This window comes from Notamacropus eugenii, chromosome 2 (genome assembly GCF_028372415.1).
Source record: "Notamacropus eugenii isolate mMacEug1 chromosome 2, mMacEug1.pri_v2, whole genome shotgun sequence".
NCBI lineage: Eukaryota > Metazoa > Chordata > Mammalia > Diprotodontia > Macropodidae > Notamacropus > Notamacropus eugenii.
Genome location: NC_092873.1, coordinates 502615060 through 502635459, shown reverse-complemented (window position 1 = coordinate 502635459; position 20400 = coordinate 502615060). Strand labels below are relative to the sequence as shown.

General features: G+C 37.0%; 1 protein-coding gene across 10 annotated transcripts in view; it reads left to right on the top strand.

Moving 5' to 3' along the window:
* ZNF644 (zinc finger protein 644) overlaps positions 1–20400 on the top strand; it is a 124198-nt gene that overhangs the window by 8607 nt on the left and 95191 nt on the right. Inside the window, exon 1 of one of the 10 annotated variants that reach the window (XM_072649051.1) lies at positions 6895–20395. The exons of the other annotated variants lie outside the window; for them this stretch is intronic. The gene's annotated coding sequence lies outside the window, so the exon portion shown is untranslated. Of the gene's footprint in view, positions 1–6894; positions 20396–20400 lie in introns of those variants that run through there. 10 annotated transcript variants of the gene reach the window in all.

The following is a 20400-nucleotide window of genomic DNA, read 5'->3' as shown; positions in this document are numbered from 1 at the left end:
TGTTCCACTGATCTATTTTTTTACTTAAAAAAAAATTCAGTACCAGTTTTGATGAGATCATGAGATCTTGTCCTGCTAGGCCCTCTTACTTCCCACTCTTTTTCATTATTTCCCTTGAGATACTTGACCCTTTGTTGGAGGTGATTTTTTTTTTTCTAGCTGTATAAAATAACTCTTTGGTATTTTGATATGACACTGAATAATTAAACTAATGTATCACTCTATTGACTCATAGTTATCATAAATGTGGTAATGGTGGTCATTAAGTTCTTAGATTTTAAAGAGAAACTCAGCTACTAGTAGACTCCTATTTTTATCCTGAATTGTATCATTCAGCAAATATTTGTTGAAGATTATTAAAGATCATGTAACTATGTGGTGCTCTCCTGGAGATCAGAATTTTGAGAGATGCACCTGAGAAAACTAACTGCAGTACTTTAGAAGTACTAAATGAATGGTACAGACAAGGGAGGGGAGTAGGAAAGGTTTCGTCAAGAAAATGGAATCTTAACTGACCCTTGGATGATGGATAGGATTCGAATAGGGAGAGAGGAGGAGATGGCTGTACCAAGGAAATGCTAGGATGGAGAGTGACATATCTATCCAGAAGGAAGACTGTGGAGGAATTTGAATGCTAGGCTAAGAAAATGGTCTTATTTGCTAGTCAGTAGGAAGTTACAGAGGATTTTTGAACAAGAAAATGAAGCAATCCAAGTGGTGTCTTAGGAAGATTGATCCAATAGCAATTTGTAGGATGGGTTGGATTGGAGGAGTGACTGGGACATAAAAACTGTTTAGAGGTGTCAGACACAAAGCCCTCAATACTTCTGCAGCCCTTTAACATTCCTGAGTGCAGCCAGAACCAGATTAAAATGTGTTTGGTAAATAATTTAACAAAATAAAAATATAGTAAAGCATAGGTAATGTTAACATGTGGTTTTCCTGGTCAATATGCACCCATAGGGATCCTTCTTTATAGTTTAGTGACCCTATTTCTATTTGACTTTGATGTCTCAGATTTAGGTACATTAGCTCAGATTTGAGTGAAAAAGTGGTAAAAAGGGCAGAGAAAGAGATGGATGCAACTTTTCTAAAAAGGAATAGGCAGGATTTGGTGACTAACTGGGGAGAGCAAGTAGGAAGAAGAATTGGAAGTTGTGTTGGATGTTCGTTAAGGTCTGGAGGTCAGGAGGGCAAGCTAAAGGCCAGAAGTGTAACTTCATTTAATGGGTATTTCTTAAATGTTGCTTGCATACAACATATGCTGTTAAAATATTTCACTTAGGTTTATGATCTGCAAAATGGCTTCCTTACAACAACCCTGTGAAGTGCAAATATAGCTCCTATTTAACAGATGGGGAAATTGAAACTGATTGTGATTTTCTGTAGTCATACTAATTAGTAAATTTCAATCAGGGTTTTGAACCCAAGTCTGCTGACTCCACATCTTCCTCTTTTCTTTTCTACTTTGTTACATACACGGGTTCTTAGATAAGGTAATGGCAAGATGAAAACATTCTTCAGAGAATTTAAAATGTGACTTGAACTTGGCAGAGAGGTCAGACTGGTAGATAAAATTGGAAGGCATTTGAGTAGAGGTGATAATGAAACTATTGAAGTGGACAAAGTTTTTTGACGGAGTGGATCAATAAGAAGTAAATCTTGGAACACCAAAATTTGAGTACTTACCATGTTCAGTGACTGGTAGGTACTGGGGATACAAATAGAAGCAAGCAAGATGCTCCCTCCCCTTAAAGAACTTATATGCTGATAGAAGAAGACAAAATATAAAGGGGAGTTAGAAAGGGAGGGAGGGCCTTTTTGGCATGGTGGACTGGGAGGTTGAGGCCTGCTTCAGGGCTAGATAAGGCAGCTTTTCAGAACCCATGGTGCCAGAGAGAGTCCACGTTCAAGAGGGAGGGATATGAGGAGGAGACAGAGAAAGATGAGAAAAGTGGGCAGAAACAATGGTATTAGGTTCATAGAAACCTTGGGAAGAAGATAGATTGAATGCTGGTATCATTGAACTTCAGTGATTATGCCTGGACTTGAATGATCAGCTATTAACTTGGCTGTTTTTAACTCAACACTAAAATATTAAAGTGAAACTTCTTGAGGACAAGGAGAATGGATATCAAGGAGAAGCAGGGAGAATTGAATCTCTTAGGAAACTTAGTTTTCTCACCTATAAAATAAAGAATTTAGACAAGGTGATGTCTTAAGGCTCTTTCATCTCTGATTCTGTGGAAAGAGAAATTATTTTAGGGGGAATTCAGGGCATGGGTAGGAGGACACATTTGATAGACTGTCCAGTTGAAGAAGGAATTTGTATAGCTGTCCTGAGATAGGTGACAGACATTCTGGGTTTTATTCTAGGCTTTGTTTTTAACTAGCTTCTGACTTTAGGCAAATCGTTTAACTCCCTGTCTCAGTTTCCTCCTTTGTGAAATAAACTTAGATTAGCTAATCTCTGAAGTCACTTTCAGTCCTCAATTCCATGATTGCCTTCTAGTTACTTTTTCTTGACTCCAATGCCTCTTTTTAAAAAAAAAATAGTATCTTTTTAAAAAAATATCACTTAGATTTACTGCGTCCCTTTCTCTTTATCCTTGCAGGCACCTCTTATAAGAAAGAATTTTTTAAAAAGAAAGAAAGGGAAAGATGCATAAAAAAGCAGTAAAATCAATACATCAAAAAATTTTAGTCAAAATGTGGAAATGTTTGACCTATATCAGATTGCTTTTGCTGTTCTTGGGGAGGGAGAAAACTTTGGAACTCAGAATCTTATAAAAATGAATGTTGAGAACTATATTTACATGTAATTGGCAAAAATACCATACTATTAAGTGGGGAGAAAGAAAAAAAATCTTAGTCAACAAGCATTTATTAGGTACTTTCTATTTGCCATGCACTAGGAGATACTGGGAATTCAAAGAGGGGCAAAATGAGGCCTGCTCTCAAGGAGCTCACAGTCTAATGGGAGCAACAATACGTGAACAGCTATGTACAAACAAGCTTTAGACGAGATAAATAGAAGATAATCAACACAGAGAAAGTACTGACATTAAGGGGGATCAGGAAAAGCTTCTTATAGAATGTAGGGTTTAGCTGAAACTTGAAGGAAGCCAGGAGGTGGAGGTGAGAAGGGAGAGCATTCTAGGCAGCCAGTGACAATTGGAGTGGGAAATAGAATTTTTGAGCTGTCAGTCCTGTGCTTTGGCATAGTCCTGTGTTTCAGCAGCTGTATGGGGAATACCTTAGAGAAGGGAAGAACTTTGGTCCTGGAACCCAGTTAGGGTAGTCTTGATATTGTCAAGGCTAGAAGTGATGAAAGCCTAAGTGAGTCTGGTAGTTGGGTGAATGGAAAGAAGAGGATGGATGCAAGAAATGATCTAAAAGTAAAATGTTTGGTAGCAGATTGGATATGTGGAATGAGAGAGTGAGGAATCAAGGTTGATTATGATTTTTGAGAACCTATTGGAAGAGACAAGTGTATTGAAAAACATATTGGATTATTGCAGTTGCTTCAAAATTTTGTCTCCTTGATTCTTTTTTGGACCACATTGAGAGGTTTTATGGCAGAGCCAGGACACCAGGTAGATTTGAGGCCTTCTGAGCAATCCAGGTTAGGTCACTTAACCTATAGGTACTTCCTACACTTAACTCTGTAAGCTACTCTGGAGTTTTCCTTGTCACAGTGAAGTCATTCCCAATCTTAAAAAAAGAAAACCAAATAAATATGTATTGGTACTGTGTTAATCAGTTACTCAACTCTTTGAGAGTTTCTTTTTAAATATGTTAATTTAAAAAATTGTGCTTCTGATTCTGCTTATTTCCTTATGCATCAGTTAATACATACATCTTTCCAAGTTTCTCTGAAACCATCTGTTTCATTTCTTGTGGTTCAAAAAATAAGAATATTACTTTGGCAGCTTTGGGACTGAGGAATTGGAGAAGGGTGAGATTTGAGACAAAAAAAGCAGAAAAAGTCCATTCCCTCTTCTGTTAGCTATCTCTCCTTCAAGACCCCACTTGTGTCCACCCTCTTGAGTTCCTTCAACAATCATCATTTGCACATGTATATATATTACATGTGTGTATGTTCTTGGTTGGTGTAGAAATTTCTTATAGCTTGTGCTTTACTGATCTAACTTCAGAAGCCTAGGGTCTCTGCCGTACAAGTGATACACCAGAGTATGATAATGAGTTTATGGAATAACTAATAACTAATAATATTTTATTTAGTCATAATATTTTGTTGGATTAGGGGCTTAATCAATGCTAGCTAACATTGTGGTTATTGTTTTATGTAGGAATTTTGTTAATTGGCTTAAAGTAAAAACTTACAGTATGTCTATACCTAAAGGGAGCATGTGAGGAAATTGCCTCTCAACTGTGAGAGCATAAGTAAGCTCACTTTTCCTCTTTGCTTCTTCTGTTGAGATTTTGTGGTGAAGTGGTGAAATTAGAAATACTTGATGGTTGATGGGACTAGCGCCTTGTGTTATCTGCTCATTAAATCTAGAACTATCTTTTGAAAAAGCTTATTTCCAAGGAATCCTTATTCAATTAATTGTTATTAAAATATATTCGTATTTTCTTTCTAGGTTGTCAGCTTCCATGGCATATTTATTTTCAGCTTAGTAGAGAAAGGAGGTGCTTGGGTTTCCTAGTGTTCTGTCCTTGTTTGGCATTGCTGTATGAATGTGGTGCAGACAAATCAGATGAAGTTGTATGGTAGCTCAGCCTTTCTGTTTTTCTGGATTGCTGGTTAGGCCAACCCCAGAGGAATTGTACTTGTTAATTTTCAGTGATAGTAACCTGTGAGAAGTTAACTTGATGAAGATTACTAGGTTACTTTCATTTAGCATTCAGAGTGAATTGCTTGCAGAGATGATAAGATTTTGTCTGACTCTTGTGTTGTACAGTATTCTCTGGGCAGAGAGCCAGGAAGTAGTTGAGAAGGTTTTGGATTGCCTCCTTATATAGCTGCCTTTGGGAGCTTTTGTAGTAGCTTCTAGGCACTGTTCATGTCATCCATACTCTTTTTAAGTATTTCAGTGCTACACAGTATGACATTTGATTCTGAATGGTTGTATGAGTAGAAATAGTTTTGGGGTACTTCACTTCAGGGGTAAGTAACCTTGTTTAAGCCAGTGAGATTTTGGCATTTATTTAGTGAAAGATAAGAATGTTACATTAGGAGATGTTTTACAACATTTTAAGTTACTAAACTCTATGATAAAGATGGTCTGATATTCAGAATTTGAAAAGCCTGTTCTAATTACATAATGTATCAAAACTTTTAATGTTGAAATAGAATTGTCTAGTGATTTGACATGGATTATTTTCAAATTATATTGGGAGTTAAATGTTTACTGCTGAAGGCTGTGAATAATAACTTTAAATCTGTGAGAGAATAGGTGTTGAACTCTCCTCTGAAAAGTATGCATGTTTTGTAAGCTTTTCTGAAGCCAGGAAATCAGAACTGTTGCACCATCCAACCGACATCACTCTAACTTCAGTCTAACATTTATTTTGTCCTTTCACTCATCCCCCACATCTCTGAAGAGAAGAGATAATCTCTATCCTTTTAAGGCTTTTACTTTAGCATGAAAAACTAAGGGAACGAAAGGCACATGAAAGTTTTAGTCACAAAAGACTTTTGCCAAATTAATATTCTATGTAAATAACATCTTTGAAATTTATAGTGTATTTTAAGAAATTATTGAAACTAAAATATATTGAGCATGTTAGTACTCAGTTGTAATATTCCTCTTGAGCAAATGATGAAACCTTATGTTTGACAACCTGATGACAACCTTTGACAACCTTTTCTTGCTGTAGGTTCTATAAATATGAAATGTGAAAAGGCTAAAGAAAAATAACAAGGTTGGCTAGATTGAAAATTCCACAGGTCACCCTCTTATCTACCACATTGGGATGGTTGTTTCACAATGTTTGTATTTTAATGTTAAATTTGTAGGCAACTGCACATCTTTCTTATCCTATCCTTTTATTATTTCATTAATTGTAGCTTATCAAGTTGATAAATACAGGAAAGGTATTAATAGTTCTTTATTTTTCCATTGTAGTTTTTGGCAAAATAGATGTTAGATTGGATTTGTGTGTTTTCAGTTGGCTTGTACAAAGATTGTTTTGTTTTCCCATATATATTTATTTTTTGTTTGTATTGTTTGTGTTATTTTCTAGAAACATCTCTTAAGTTGTAGTCAGATTAAATCAACAAATATTTATTGTTGACACATGTGCTAGACACAGTGCTAAGTGCTGAGAGAGAGGAGTTGGAGGATAGTGTAAGAGGAATAGCTAGGAGGAAAGTTTCCCTGGATGGTGTAGCTGGGGTGGGCAGCCTGCAGGCTTGAGGCAGCATCTGTCATTCTAGGTCCTTGGTCTTGTGACTGAGTTCAGGTTTTGCAGAACACATCTTTTTATTAAGGGGATTTGTTCTGTGAAGTTTGGATTCAGTCAAAGGTGGTCTGCACTTGAAGACCTAGAAGGCCACATGTGGCCTCAAGGCCTCAGGTTCTCCATCCTTGGAGGTATTAAGGAGTCTGGAAAGATAGGAAGGGATCAGGTTATGAAGGGCTTAAAACCCAAAGAGAATTTTATGCATGGTACCTCCAAATTTTAGCTTACACTGCACTGAGACTTTGGGGCACCCAGCATTTTCTCTCGAAGCTGATATTACTGGAGTCTTTTGGGAGGGTGACATGGCTTGACTTTTAGGAACATCATTTTGTGAACAGAGGTTGGACAGGAGCTCAGAGAGACTTGATGAGGGGAGACCAGCCACCATTATTGCTGCCAGCCAGGTATGAGGTAATGAAGGCCTGCTCCAGTGGGGTGGGGTGGGGGGACATTGCCTGGAGAGAAGGGGGAATAAGGGATGTTTTCCCAGACAGAATTGAAGCTTCTTGAGAGGAGGCATTGTTTAATCTTTTTCTTTGTATTCCCTGCCCTTAACACAGAAGTGATCTAGCAAATAAATGCTTATTGATTAAATCAGTTAAATCACAATAATCTAATAACTACAGTCGACAGTACTATGTAGCACTTGCTACTCATAGTTTATCACCCCAATACCAAGAGTAAGGAAATGTGTTCTAACATGTCATCTGGGAGTGAATTATTGATTTTAGCATTTGAACTGTGCAGGCCTGTACATATTAGAAGAGAAGGGAGCAGGCCCTGGGAAGCAGCTGTGATTATAAGCCATGTGGGTATTAGGAGACCAGTAGCCCCTACCATGTAAGCTGCTAAAGCACAAAGGCTTTTTTGTTTCTTGTATAAGGGAACACTTTGCACTGGTAACTAAGTACCTGGCAGACCTAAAGAGATGTAAAAATACTGAATGTAGGGCTTTGGGGCCTCAGGGCTTCCTTGGCCCTGCAAACACTCCTTTGGGACTGTAATTACTAAGAATGTTGTGACATTGTCCCCTTAGAAAGAAAGAGGGACTTCTTTGGAGGACTAGATATCTTTCAGAACTATTCACATGTTTTCTTTCTCTTAATGTTTGACAACTTAGCTTTATAAACTAAACGTTTTATTACCTTGTATTTGTGTCTGGTCAGTTCTTTATCCCTTTTAAAAAGTACCTGAAGTTGACAGGCTGCCTTGTGTTCTCCTTAGACAGTGTCTTTTAGTTCTTTCCTCATTTGTAGTAATTTTATGTATTCTTTTCTGGTTCTGTTTTCTTTGTTTGACGTCAGTTTATACAGAGTTTTTCTGAGTTCTTGGAAAACTACTATCCCGTTATTTTCAAGTAATAATTTCTTAAGCAATTCCTTGCTCTCTGGCCCTCTACATTGTTTCTAATTTGGGGTAAGGGGGAGGTATTACAACAATTTGGCATGCCTGAGACCATTCTTTCTGTCACTGACTTCTTTGAGGTATGTACCAGTAATGGAATCACTGGGTCAGGCGATGTGAACATTGTGTATATAAGAGTTTAACTTTTCTGCCTTATTTCTAGAATGGTTGGACAAATTCATAGTTCTGTTAAAGGTGTGCTAATGTGCTTCTCTTTCCACAGTGCCTCCTCCCAGTATTCACTGCATCATATATTATCTTTGCCAGTTTGATGGATTTGAGACAAAACTGAGTTGGTTTAATTTGCCCTTTTATTACTGATGTTGAGCATTTTTTCATTGTTTAGTTGCATTCCTTTTAAAAAAATTAATATCCTTCAACCATTTTTCTGTTGAGAAGCGTGCCAATTACACACTTGTGCAACTTTGCTGCATATCTTCAACGTCAGACTTCTATTCAGGATGCAGTGATTTTTTTTCCCCCCGAATCTTATTCTAGCTGCATTTATTTCTTTAAAATTTTGTATAATTGAATTTATCTTTTGTTATCAACCTTTATTGCTCAGTCATTTCAGACTTACTATGATCCCATCTGGAATTTTCTTGGTGAAAATGCTGGAGTGGTTTACCATTTCCACCTCCAGTACATTTTACAGATGAGGAAACTGAGGCAAACAGAGTTAGGTGACTTGCTTAGGGTTATACAGTTAGTAAGTGTCTGAGGCCAGACTCTAGGCGAGGATAGGGTATCCACTATGCCACCTTGCTGTGCTGTGATCAACACTAACCTTTGATTATGAAATCTCTCCCAGCCGTAATGGTATTAGGTATTTCTTTCTCTAATTTTAACATTTTTAGGATCTGTCTTTTTGTTTTAAGATTATTTATTCACTTGGAACTTACTCTGGTACTTGGGATAATATGCTCTTATCTGCCAAACTGCTTTTTGGTTTATCAGAAGTAATTATCCGGTTAGAAATTCTTGATTGATTGTATTCCAGAGTTTACTGTGTCCAGGGTTACTCTTAATCCCTCTAGAGGTTGCCTTATTATTTAGATGGTCCATTAATCTACTTGATTTCTTTGTTTAAAGTTTTAAACACTGACCTGTCCTAACTTTTAGTATTATGAAACACATGAGAATAAACTCTTCTGATTTTCTTCCAGAATTAAAAATGTTACAGAAACTTTACAGAAAGATGGGCATACTAATATACTTGGCAGAGCTTTGAATTGGACTGACGGGTCTGGAAGCAGGTTGTAATTAAGTTTGGAGAAAGCCTAAAATGTTCACATCCTTCGACCCAGAGATTCCGCTGCTAGACATATAATCTTAGGGAGGTCATTGTTGTCATTGGGCCTTTCATGATTATCAAGAAAGGTTTGTACACATCACCGTATTTATGGCAGCACCTTCTGTAGTAGCATATTACTGGAACTAGCTACTCATGATCAAATTGTGGTGCATGCAGGTAATGGAATATTACTACCTTATAAGAAATTATGAATATTATGAGTATAGAGAAGCATGGGAAGGAATCCATATAAATGGAATCCATGTGAATGGATACACAATGAAGTAAATAACCATGAAAACAAAATACACTGACTACAACAGTGTAAATGAAAAGAATAAAACAATTGAAACTTAATGTTGTGAAATTATAATAACCAAGTTTGGCTTTAAAGAAGAGAGTTGAAAGGTTAGGGACTAAAGTGATGGAACATTGGCTCTAATGTCAGATTGGGTTGATGTTTTGATTAGTTTTACTGAACCTTTTTCTTTTAATTGTTATAAGGAGTGGTTCTCAATGGGAATGAATTATTTTGGGAAATGTAAGTGGTAAAGAAATAAAAATTCACATGAAAAAGATTCACTCTCTGGTGAACTGGTAAATGTAAAAGCAACCTCCCCCTTTGGTCATGTAACAGACTGTATACCACTTTTTTTAAATTTTCTGTTTAAAAACTAAGCAAAACCTGAGGGAACTATGCCACAATGGTATTTCTAGGCTAAGTATTTATAATGTTATCCACATTAAAAAAAAAAGGTGCCTTAAACTGTTGTAATTTTTTTATACTTAGAAGTAAATGATAGTGCTTACACTGATATTTTAACTAGCTTAGGTAGCATAAAAACAAATTATTACAGGATAAGCTTAAAGTGAGGACAGTTAGATATATTTTTGCACTCACTCATCAAAATATTGTGTGTATTTACAGTTTCCTCTTTTTATCATCTATAAACTGACTTTCCAATTGCTATTTAAATTTTGGTTGGAGTTAGCATGGAGGTTAAGAGAATAAGAAATAACAGATAATTTCTATTTGTTCAGAATGATTGTGCAGGTAAATACTCTGGTTTAACTAAAAATAATCACCTGAAAGGATCATAAATTGATTCCTAGAAAGAATTTTAAAGCCTATTTAGTCCAGCCCCTTTGTTTAACACTTGAGGAAAAAGAGGTAAAGGGATTTAGACAAGGTCACACAGGTGCCAAGTAAATAGAATTGGAATCTAACCCTGTGTGCTCTTGATTGCAGTTCCTTTACATTTTCCTTTACACTGTGCTGGAAGTTTACTCAGTGTAGTAAACACTAATCCCTTATGTGTCAGGCACTGCTCTCAAGTTGCTCATAGTTTAATGGGAGAGATAACCTGTAAACAATTAGATATGAATGACATCCATATGATAAATTGGAGATGATCAAGAGAGAAAAGGCATTAAGCGTAAGGACTAGGAAAAGGCTTTTTTGCCGAAGGTATGCTTTCACTGAGATTTCAGAGTAGCCAGGGAGGCTCTCCAGGAGGTGAGGAGGGGGGAGAGAGTTCTGTACATGGAAGATGGCTAATGAAAAAGCTTGGAGTCTGGAGATGGAAAAGATGACAGTAAGGCAGCCAGGGTCCTTGGGTCACAGAGTGATTGGAGCTGAGTAAGATGTAAGTAGACTGGAAAGGTAGGAGTGGGATGGGGAAGGTCAGATGGTAAAGGGCTTTAAAAGCCAAACTGAAGAGTTTATATTTGATCCTGTAAGTGAGAGCAAGCCACTGGAGTTTATTGATTGAAGAGGATACTATGCTTTAGGAAGGCCAGTTTTCACTGCAGAGTAGAGGATGCATTGAAGGGGGAGAGATCTAAGACAGAGACTAGTTCCTTAGCAGGTTATGAACTAGGCCAAGTAAGGTGCTGAGGACCCAAGTGATAACCCTGTTGCTTACTAGCTGTGTGACTAAACTTGGGACTAAACTTGAGCAACCCACTTCACCTCCCTAGGCCCCAGTTTCCTTATCTCAAAATGAGTATACACATCATAGAATTGCTGTGAGAATCAGCTGAAGTCACACATGTAAAGTGTTGTGCAAACAAACCATAGTGTACTATATAAATGCTTCTTGTAACTGGTTCATTCGTGACCAGCTCTTCATGACCCCATTTGGGGTTTTCTTGGAGGGGTTTGCCATTTCCTTTTCCAGCTTATTTTACAGATGAGGAAACTGAGGCTACAACAGGATGAAGTGACTTGCCCAGGGTCACACAGCTGGTAAGTGTCTGAGGCTGGATTTGAAATCAGGAAGAGGAGTCTTTTTGATTTCAGGCCTAGCACTGTGCCACCTAGCTGCCCTTATATAACTGCTAGCTGTCATTATTAGCTTTTTTTTGCCTGTCAGATCCCAGTGCTAAACACTGAGCTTTCAGTCAGTCTGCTAAAATCTCTTCTTCACATAGGCTGCTGTTTAATAATGTCTCTTCCATCTTATATTTGTGAAAATTGATTTTTTTTTGAACCCACATGGTCAGACTTTTCATTTATCTCTATTAGAATCTCTGTTTCATCCAGTTTTCTAGTGTTTGAAGTCTTTTTGAATCCTGACTTGCCATGCATAGTGTTGGCTTTCCTTTCCAACTTTGTGTCATCTTAAAATTTGTTAAGTTTATCAGCTGTACTTTTATCCACGTTGTTAGAAAATGTTGTTCAGCACAGGGCCAAGTGCAAATTCTTGAAGCATTCCGCTGCAGTTCTCTGCCAAGTTGATATCGAACCATTTCTGAATCTGCTTCATTTGTATTTAGCGTTCATTCTTCCATTTCCCACACAAGAATGGTATTAACTGCTTTTTTTGCCAAAGTCTGGGTAATAAATCATATCTTTAGAATTCCTCTGATCTTAATAGTTTAGGAAGTGTCCAATAAAAAGAAAAGGAAATTGATTTAATAACGATGACCTGTGCTTTAGCAAAGCCATATTTGACTCTTTGTGATTGTTTCTTTCTTTTTCAGATGTTTGCTAAGTCTTTTAACTGATCCAGTCTAAAATTTCCCCAGGCATTGAAGTCAAGCTCACTTGCCTATCATTTGCAGATTTTCCCTTTTTTTTGAAAGTCAGGATGCTTGCTCTTTTCTAGTCCTTTATTGCTAGTCCCAGTCTCCAGAGTCTTTCATATGTCATGAACAGTGGTTGAGTAACCACATCTATAAACTCATTCAGTGCTTGAGGATGTGGTTGATCTGGGGCAGGTGACTTGGATTCAGTGAGAGCAGCTAGAGGCTTTCTTATTCTCTCCTTAATTATCTTGGGTATCAATTCCTGGATATCCATTTTTCTTTAATTTTTACTTCAACATTTTTCTTGAGAGAGAAAACAAATTGAGCAGCTCTTCTGTCATTCCTTTGTTAGTTATCATGGTTGTCTTCATAGAGATCGTAGTTGAACGTGTGGAAACTAATGTGACCACTGAGAATGTAAGATAATACTAGTTTTTCAAATTTAGTTGAATTAAATACCGTTGACTAAATGGATGCAGAACATAATGGGATCTTTGGTTATCTTAGGTGACTCGTTCTTTAAGGTACATACATAAAAAGTGTAGTAGATTGGTTCAACTCACCTCTGACTTGAGAAATTTCTCTTTAGAATAAATCCCTGGTAGGTAGCGTTTTGTCATTGGTTAAAATTGAAATTATATTCATGAAATTATTTTGATTATGCATAAATAAAAATTTGTCACATGTGAATATTACAAAATATATTTTTATTTCATTTACCCAGTTTTTCCTATCTATCCCATTGCAGTAACTTCCTGCAAATCTTTTCAAAATCATGTACTCCTGACCCTTCCCTCCATCCTTGTTTTTCCCCATCCTTTATATCCGTATAAGAATAAATTTTTTTTGGTCATAGATCTCATTAAGTGCTGATGCCTTTAAAAAACATCTTTAGTGGCTTCCTATTAACTTCTGGGATTCAAGGATTTCAGAACTTGAAACCACCCTCTACTACCAGCTTTTTATTATTAATTATGTATGTACTATGATTTATCCTTTATGGACTATATACCTAGACTACTGTCCCTGAAATGATCTGTTTCTTCATTGTGTTGCTTAGAATACCCTCACTCCATCTTTGCTTTCTTACCTCCTTATTCATCTTCTAATGACTGTCTCAAATAATAACAACTCAGGGAAGCCTTTCTTGATCTGATTTGTAATAACTATTCCCTTCAGACCTTATTTAATGGTTTTTTGGTATTATGTATATGTATTGTAGAGCTTTCACTGCAGCTGCTCAAGAAATGCTTATTGATTTGTATAATAGTTATGGTGGTGTCTTCAGTGTCATCTCTCTGATAGAATGTAAACTTCTTGAAGACAGGAGCTGTATTTTATCTAAAACTTTGTTTTCTCATGCTTATTATTAGCTCAGTCTTCTGAAACTAAGTATAATAAAAGGTGCCTTTTTGTTTGTTGATTCCTCATGCTTTCCAAATTTTGATATGTATTTTGTAGCTAAATCATTCTGTCTTCTATTTTCCAATTTCATAACCTCAATAATGACCCATATAGAATAGTTATACTTTGGTTAAGAAAACCACATCTCTTGGGGGTGAAATAATTGTTTAAAAGAAGACCTCCCCCTTCACTGTATAATACAAAACTACTTTATAATTCTATTATGTGAATTCCCCAGAGTATTTTATTCTTTACCTGTCTGACCTAACTTTGAAGGCCAACAAGAGATAATATTAAATAAAAAACCTTTAGAATTTCTCTTGGTCTACCCCTCTATTTTCTAGATTTGAAGTTTCTGATTATGTCCTTGTAATATTTTCTCTTCCATACTTAGCAGTATTACTGAGTGTATATCTCAAGTTCTAGGATATTAATTTTTTAGTACTTCTCTTTAACATTGTTATTGCTTTGTGAATCCCTTCTTCAGTTTACAGAATTGGTAGGCTTTTTCCCTTTGTCAGTTACTGCTCCTTTGCTTCTGTCACTACTGCCATCATCATTCTGTTTGTTGTTCTACTGGGTTTTTTTTCCCCCTTTCATTGCCAACAATTCCCCTGTTCTTCTGCAGTTTATATTGGTTGTCTACCCCTTTGGATTTGTGTCAGTTCCTGAACTTCATTGCAGTGTTCTAGCATCTACAAAGAAAAGACTATTGTGCTCAGGGTTGACCTTGTCTCTGGCCCCACTTTAGGGTTGTCTCCATAGATTGTGGTTGGGATCATGTCTTTGAGCAATAAAATTAATTACTAAGGCAGTGGTGACAGCAGCAGAGGTAGATAAACAGTGGCCATAGTATGGTGACACAGTTACCATTGCAGTCCTAGAATTTAGTCAGTACAATGCCCAGTTTGGTTTATTTTATTTTTTTTAAAGTGGCTTTATTTTTGGTTTTCACCATTTACTTCCATAAAATTCTGAGTTTTGACTTTTCTCTTCCTCTCTCCTCCCCAAGATATCTGATATAGGCTGGACGTATACATTCATATTAAGCATATTTTCACATTAGTCATGTTGTAAAGAAGAATTAGAACCAATGGAAGGAACTAAGAAGAAGAAACAAAACAACAACAAAAAAAAGAGCAAGTAGTATGCTTTTGATGTGCATTCAGACTCCAAAGTTCCTTCTCTGGATGTGGATAGCAGTTTCTATCATGACTCTTTTGGGCTTGTCTTAGATCTTTGCATTATTGAAAAGAGCTAAGTCTGTCAACATTGGTCATTGCACATTGTCTTTGTTACTGTGCACAGTGTTCTCCTGCTTCTGCTCATTTCACTTAACATCAGTTCCTGTAAGTCTTTACAGTTTGTTTTATTTTAGCCATCACAAGATTTGGTTAGTACTTTGGTATTAGATCTAGAGCGAAGTATTTTACTATGTGTAATTTCAAAGGGAATTTCAAAGGTCAGAAATGATCGTCTTGTTTGCAAAGCAGTTTATGATCCGTTGGAGGAGTTTTATAATCTAGTAGATTGACTGTGGAGCTGCACATTGTGTCTCTAGTTTCATGAGCTTTATTGCTTTTGCAGGCATTATTTATTATGTATATATCTCCTCTCTATCCCCTAACTACCTGCCCATCCTGTAGTATGCTTTAACTTGTTAAGACATGGAATGGATGGTCTTGTGTTACTGTCAAGTGGCCCACCAACATTGACCGTAGACTAGGAAAGATACAGATTGGGTACTAGAATAAAGAAAGGAAATGAAACTAGTTTTCTTTTAATTCAGTTTCCTGATGCTTAGATATAAGCATAGATTGAATTTGAATAAATGCAAGATTTCCTTCACGTCATCTAATTTTTACAAATTTTTTCATATATCTTCTTTTTTATTTCATCCACACTTTCTATCGTATTCCTCTTCCTCCTTCACAGAACCATCTCTTAGAATAAGCAATACAAAAGGAGAAAAAAGTTCAGCAAAACTAACCAGCACATTGAAAGACTCACATTATATTCAGTGTTCCACACCCAGAGTTTCCCTTACTTCTTAGTCATTATAATTTCACTGCATTTTCCATGGTGGTTGTCCTTGTCATCATGATGGTGGTGATTCTTTTCTCTCCTTCCTTCCCTTTCTCCTATTACTCTTCCTTCCCCCATTTACATTGTTGTAGTTCTGTTGTTCATAAACCTCTCCTATGTGTTCCTTTTTTCTTCCTGCTGTACCCTCAGTTTCATCCAAAGAGCCTGTAGAATTTTGTGGAGGGAACAGAGGGCAGAGAATGTGACTACATATAAACAGCCTTGCTACTACTCCACTGTTCTATTCCCTTTACATGTATTATTGCCCTGCCACAGGTTCTGCTTCCTGTTTTCCATTTTTATTATAGTGGAGCAGTAAATTGAAATATTTCAGATATCCTTAAATCATTTCCACTGCAAGCCATTTGTTAATGCTGCTTTGGTTTTATTATTTTCACTATGGGGTGGTCAGGAGAAATTCAGTGAGTAACTTGGTGAAAGGATGAAGACTAAGGATGTTACAGAATTTGAGTTGGCAGGGACCCTCATGGCCAAATAGTTCAACACGTACCAATAAAAGATTTTCTTCTCCAACATACCAGAGAAATGATCATCCACCCTTTTGTATGAAGATGTCCTCCCAGGAAGAACAAATTCTTTCCCGAGATACTGCATTACACTTTGGAATGTGTCTGTTGGCAGGTTTTTCTTACGTTGTTATTATGTCTTTATAACTTCTACCTACTGATCTAGTTTTGCACTTCAGGACTAAGGAGAACAAGTTGGATCCTTCTTCCATTTATCAACTATTACAAATATTTTAAAGATAGCTAGTGTCTCATCTGTTTTTTTTTTTTCTACAGGTTAAATTTTCCCGTTGATCTTGAGATGATATGTTATGAACTTCAGATCCTTCACTGTTCTGGTTGCCCTCCTTTGCATACTCAGTAGCTTAAGTGTGGTGTGAGAACTGGGCTATTTGGCTTTTAATCCAAGGAACTTTGTTTCTCTTAATGTAGCCTAAGGAGGCATATTTGCATTTTCCACTTTCAACTTATTGAGCTTAACATTCCACTAAAAACTCTAGTACTTTTTTTCCTGCATGAAGGTACGCTCTAACCTTGTCTTTTCTGTCATGTAAAGTTGATTTTTTTAGAATCCAAGTTTATGAGTTTACTTTTATAAAGCCCCAGTAAATTTCATCTTACTTGATTTTGGTCCAGTGCTTGCCTATTGTGATGTGTTAAAAATTCTGATCACCATCCATCTGAATTTTATGTCAGCTGCAGGTTTTATAAATGTAGGGAAAAAATTATATTCTGCATTTTTACGGAAGCCTGAGAGAGACAATTAACCAAGCATTGCTACTTATAGTAGAGAAGGATTCAAATGGGCAGTTTCTTCCTGCTTACTGAAAATGTCTCAGAACCATGCCATACACACTTAAAGACAAATTCTACAGAAGGTAAGATAATAGTTCAGAGTTCAAGTTTTTGAGTTTCTGATTTCCTTAAGCAGAAAAATAGTGATGTCGTTATCAGGGTACTGTAAAAGATATAATTCTGTCTTTAGCCACTCTGTCCAAAGACCCTCCTTGCTTTGTTTAGTGAAACAGATTCTGCTTTTAAATGAGATTAATCCAAGTCCTCTTAATTTTAGACATTTTAGAAGTAAAACATAATCTCTTAGGTTTAGGGAATCAAAATTCCTTCCTTAATTTGATTGTCTTTAAGGAAGTCTAATTAGGTCTTTAATTCAAGTGAGCCTAGGACTTTAGACCAGGACGCTGGCATATTATTTCTTAATATTTCAAAGAAAGAAAAGACGATCTTAGTGGATCACAAAATGTACTACCTATACCTTTTTTCAAGTCCTCAATTCTAATGTTAAAATAGTGTATGACCAAGCATAGATCCTTGGTGGCACTCCAGGAGAGACCTTCCAGTTTGACATAGAAACATTAGTGACTATTTGTATTCTGCTGCATCCAGATATATATTATCATCTAGCCACATGACTTCATCCTTAAGAATAGACTGAGATAGGTACAGTTAGAAGGCACAGTGGATACAGTACCAGGCCGAAAGTCTAAAAGAGCTGAGTTCAGATTTGACCTCAGACCCTTCTAGCCGTGTGACCCTGTGCAGGTCACTTAACTTTGCTTCTCTTTCCTCATCTGTAAAATGATTTGGAGAAATAAATGGCAAACCATTCCAGTATCTCTGCCAAGAGAGCCCTACATGGGGCCATGAAGAGCTGGAAGCAACTGAACAACAACAAAAATTGAGATAGCTGTCAAATTCATAATTTCTCAAATGCTTTGGTAAAATCTAGGTGTGTTATTCAGTGGTGCCTGACTCTCTGTGCGACCCCATGAACTTTGTCCATGGGTTTTTTGGGGCAGAGATGCCAGAATGGCTTGCATTTCCTTCTCTAGTGTTATCTTCATTTTACAGATGAGGAACTGAGACAAGTAGTGGTTAAATTACTTACCCAGGATCACATGGCTGGGGAAGTGTCTGAGGCTGGATTTAAACTTAGAGCCTTGGGGCTGGAGTCAGGGAGATCTATCTACTGTATCGCCTAGCTGGTGGCCCTCCCCCCACCCCCCAGTTTAGATATACTATATACCATTCTCTATATCTACCTTCATAGATAGTTTGATAACCTGGTCAGAAATGGAAATTAAGTTAGTCTAATATGAAGCCATGCTGGGTCTTTGTGATGACCCACTTCCTTTTCTGGATGTTCGCTAATTGTCTCTAATAATATATTCTAGAATTTTGTCAGGAATTTTAAGACAAGCTAACTCACATATTTCTCTTTCCCCAACTTGACTTGAACTAATCAAGAATGTGTAGGTGCTCTCTCTTTCTAGGAATAGTACCACCCTAGTCATTTTGGATATCAAGTCTGTGTTAGTCTCTATAGAATGCTGGATCTGGAGTCAGAAAGACTCGAATTGGCCTTAGGCATTTACTGTGTGACCCTGGGCAAGTCTTAATCCCTGTCAGTGTCAGTTTCTTATATTGTAAAATGGGGATGATATATATCCCCTACCTCATTAGGCATCAAATGAGACATTTGTTAAATGCTTAGCACAGTTCTTTGGGAGATTGTTATTCTTGGATGTGGACCCTAGGGGGACCACCCTCCCCCCCAAAAAACTTACCTGTGCATGTAATTGACACATAACTGTCTCAGAGTCATTTTTCCCCCCTGCGGCCCCCCCAAAATTAGTGAGTCAACAATTATTTTTCCTTTTCAGGTGCTTAGTTTTTATTTAATATCACTTCAGGACCCACATCATCATTCCGTGGAGTATGAGCAACTGCTGCCTGTTGATAACATCCATCTCAGTATTTGGGAACAGCTCTGTCTCTGTTGATTAGCTCCAAATGTTTAGTGAACCTTCCACCATTTGTACCTTTTTTGTTTTGATATTGAAGATTTTCTGTTTTTTAAAGGAGCATTTCATGTTCTTTGATAATCTGGAGGGAAGTGGAAGGCTTTCTTCAAGGATATTTAAACTGAACATGGAGCATAGGCACTAGTTACCTTGGCAGTGGCTGAAGTACCACTGAACACTCAGTGTAGATCACTGTGAAATTCTTCCTACTTTCTATACTTTGTTAGAAGTGAGATTCTCATACTTTGTCTCTCTTGGCATTCACTTCTTTAACAAACTGTTAGGACAAACTCCTGATGAATACCCTCAGGTCTGTGGTTGTTCCTCTTCTTGCCTTTTGATTGAGCTTTGACAGCTGCTTCCAACTTCCTTTTCTCTTTGTTGCACACCTAGCTCACCTTACCATGGTCTACTCCTTTTCAAATCTTTTTTCTCTCTAGCTGGAGTTCTTATCTTTCAGTTGAAGTCTCAGCTCCAGCTCTTCACTTTGATTTTTTTCCTCATGTTCTCTCCAAATATTACCTTCCAAAATTAAATTTCTAGCCTGCTGTACATTTCCAGATCTCTCTGAATCACTTTCACAATTTTTTCTCAGTTCAAGCTCTTTTTTCCTACAACCTCTTAAAAAGTTGGAAATGAAAACTCAGCTTTTAATTGTATTCCTATTTATCCCTAGTGTAGCTCTTCAGAAGCATTTAATCTCTTTTGAAAATAATCATATTGAGTAGTTTTGATAGTGAAAACTGACCACATGCCAATTGTTTATCACAAGTGAGCCGAGGGTTGGGCGAGTGAGCGTAAAAGGAACAGACTTTTTTTCTTTGTTTCTGGATTGGCAGTAGACTTGCCAGAGATTTGAGACCATGTGATCTCACCTAGATTATTTTTTCAATGTTATGCTGATCTGCCTAACGATGTTTTGTCTGGGTCTGGCAGTTCTTTCCTACTTGTCTCTACCCCTCCATTGCATCAGTGTAACATAGTAAAGTGAAAGTGATTAGAGCCAAAAAATTTAGAGTTGAAATTGCAGATACCTGGTCAATATGAAATGGTAATGATTATTATGTGCCAATTAGGATTCACTTCTCTACCCAGAGGTGATCTGGTCTACCTGTGTAAAGCCTGGCCAATATGCTTGGTGAAGGAGCAGAAAAAAAAAATCTTATTTTCAGGCTCAAATCAACTTTAGGACCGACACATGCTTCTCTGAACGAAGGTCTGACTGGCTCTGCTGACTGACCCTGTCTACTGTTCTCCATCCTCCCTTGCACAACTTGAAGGAGAGCCAGTGGAACTCATTAATGGAGGTGAATTGACTGGATTGTGAATAGGCAATCCATGTTGTGTTTCGAAGCAGGATCAATTTTGGACTGTAAGAAATAAAAAATTCTTAAAAGGTGAG